At 49.1% G+C, this 2549-nt stretch overlaps 1 protein-coding gene across 1 annotated transcript in view; it reads left to right on the top strand.

Annotated features, from left to right (window-relative positions):
* Window positions 1-1506, top strand: part of LOC119581835 (ATP-sensitive inward rectifier potassium channel 12-like) — a 59346-nt gene extending 57840 nt beyond the window's left edge. Inside the window, 1 exon segment of the mRNA XM_037930014.1 lies at window positions 1321-1506. The gene's annotated coding sequence lies outside the window, so the exon portion shown is untranslated.
* The last annotated feature ends 1043 nt before the right edge of the window (window positions 1507-2549 follow it).

Raw genomic sequence — 2549 nt, 5'->3', positions numbered from 1 at the left:
TCTCTGTCTCTCTGTATCTCTCTCTGTCTCTCTCTCTCTGTCTGTTTCTCTGAATGTCTCTGCCTCTCTATCTATCTGTCTGTTTGTCTCTGTCTCTGTCTCTCTCTGTCTCTTTCTCTCTCTCTCTCTCTCTCTCTCTCTCTCTCTCTCTCTCTCTCTCTCTCTCTCTCTCTCTCTCTCTCTCTCTCTCTCTCTCTCTCTCTCTCTCTCTCCTCTCTCCCTCTCTCCCTCTCTCTCTCTTCAGTCCCTCTCTCTCTCTCTCCTCTCTCCCTCTCTCCCTCTCTCCCTCTTTCTCACTCTTTCCCCCTCGTCCCCCCTCATCAACAAGGGCACACCAACACACCAGCGAAGTTATAAATAATTCAGTATTTCCACATCGGTTCCGCGTGCCTTTTACAGCTGATTGATATCCATCGGAAGCCCCCCCCCCCCCAATTTCCCCCTTCGCTGTCTCTTGTTCTTTTCGTGGATCTCGACAACACTGGATTGTGTGTGTAAAGGTCCTTACCGTTTGTACGATTTGTTATGTTCTTTCAGGGATCCTTCATGTACCTCCATCGTGTTTCATTCTATATGCTGAAGTTCGAAAACCGTTTTAAAAGAAGGGAAAGATGATCTAAAAGAACAGAGTATATACGCGTGCGAGTGTGACAGTGTATGTATGTGTGTTTTGCGGGTGTGTGTTTGTGTTTATATTTATGCGAATGTATGTGTAGCTATACTTAAATGTGTATGTATGTAAATCACTCCAGCACACAACGCCATTAAAGATATTTTTCGTCATATGCACTCATTAATCAAAATTAGCTTTTCTTAAGAGATACTTTTTTCAGGGGTTACCAAAATTACTTTCACGTCAAAGGGAAAATGACCCGCTAAAATGTCTCATCTTTTATCAATTTCAACTTTCCATGTTCGATTATTTTCTATTCATGTTACTCAGCTGTGCTCCCTTTCTCTTCTAACTTTTATGTTAAACCCTTTTGTGCGATAAGTTCTGTGTTACTCTTTCATATCGGTACTTTAGAGGGAAATGTGAAATGCACAATCCAATCGTATATTCAGTGGCGGCTGCAGGATGTTTCAGCTGAGAGGCCTAAGGGGGGTTGTGGTGTAATGTGCAGTGACTTGACAAAAAGCCTGCATACGGAACTTGTTACATAAGTCTACGCATACCCATATGTTCAAATGATATTTATTTTACAAGGTGATATCAGTATCATTAACGATAAGCTGTAACTTCTTACTGAGCTTCTAGCTGGTCGATCAGTAAGCTCAGTTTAATTTAGAAGTGTTACTACTAATGATTATGTCTTCCAGATGGCCCCGGGTGCCATGGGGTGCCCATGTCCGTGCCTTACTGGGATGGAGAATTCCCTCCGCGTGCGGGGGTGCCGTGCCTCGGCCCACCCGTGCCCTTGCAGAAGTGAGCGCCGCGCCATACCCAGCTGCACTCTGTCCCATACCACGCAGACTTGTCCCCCTAAACTTGCTGTCTCCTCGACCTGCGCTGCCAGACAGGCGCCTCTCAAGCAGGCCCAGCCTGGCCGGCTGCTCGGGCTGGCCGCCGGGCCCTGTCCTCCCCAGCTCCCACCTCCTCGACCACCTCGGACTGAAACCTCCTCGCGTGGAAATCATGCCGTCGCCGACCATTCAGGCTTCCAGGTCATCCCTCTCGCTGTCTTCCAGGTCACCCGTGGACTCAGGACACCAGCAAGAACTCAGCCGGAAGAGGTCTGCCTTGCCTTGGCCACGCAAAGGCCAGTCTTGGTCCCTCCCGAAGGCACCGAAGAGGCTAGGACGATTTTCTAGTCGACGGAACCGATCCATGAACTGTCCGCCTCCGTCTAGTTCATCCACCCTCCACCCTCCCGCCCGCGCCTCTCTCCACCCTCCTTCCCGTTCCTCCAGCCTTCGGCCGCCCGCTCGTGCCTCGGCGAGTCACCCTCACGCCCACATCTCGACCCTCCACCCTCTCGTACGGGCGTCCACCCTTCATCCTTACAGCCGCACCTCCAGCAGCCATCCAGACTTCCGCGAGTTTTACTTCTGAGAGTGAACGCGCACCTTCCACCAAGGCGCGAGACGAACTGGTGGCCGCGCGCCCTCTCTCCCACCTGCTGCGGGTGAATGTTGCTCTACATGTGTCTTATACGCAGATGGTTGTGATTAGTGATGAATTTCAGAGCGATATCTCCTCTCAAGATTTTTTTCTCTTTTTTTATCGTCCCAGATGGTCTGTCATTTGGATTACAAATGCTCAACTTGAAAATGATGTACATCACTGGATGCGCGTGAACATAATGCAGCGATGTACATGGTGGCAATAAAACAGTGTGATGCAAGGATAATGGCCATTAAATCGAGGTTCAGGAATGAAGAGGCCATGAAGTGTGTACAGGGTGTCCATTATGGTACAGGGATCCAAGATCAAAACCCACAATTTAACAAATGTTTGCTTCAAACATTATTTCCCTCTCTCTCTCTCTCTCTCTCTCTCTCTCTCTCTCTCTCTCTCTCTCTCTCTCTCTCTCTCTCTCTCTCTCTCT

Source organism: Penaeus monodon, chromosome 1 (genome assembly GCF_015228065.2).
Source record: "Penaeus monodon isolate SGIC_2016 chromosome 1, NSTDA_Pmon_1, whole genome shotgun sequence".
Taxonomy (NCBI): Eukaryota; Metazoa; Arthropoda; class Malacostraca; order Decapoda; family Penaeidae; genus Penaeus; species Penaeus monodon.
The sequence above is the reverse complement of the archived record's forward strand: the minus strand, read 5'-3'. Positions and strand labels throughout refer to the sequence as shown.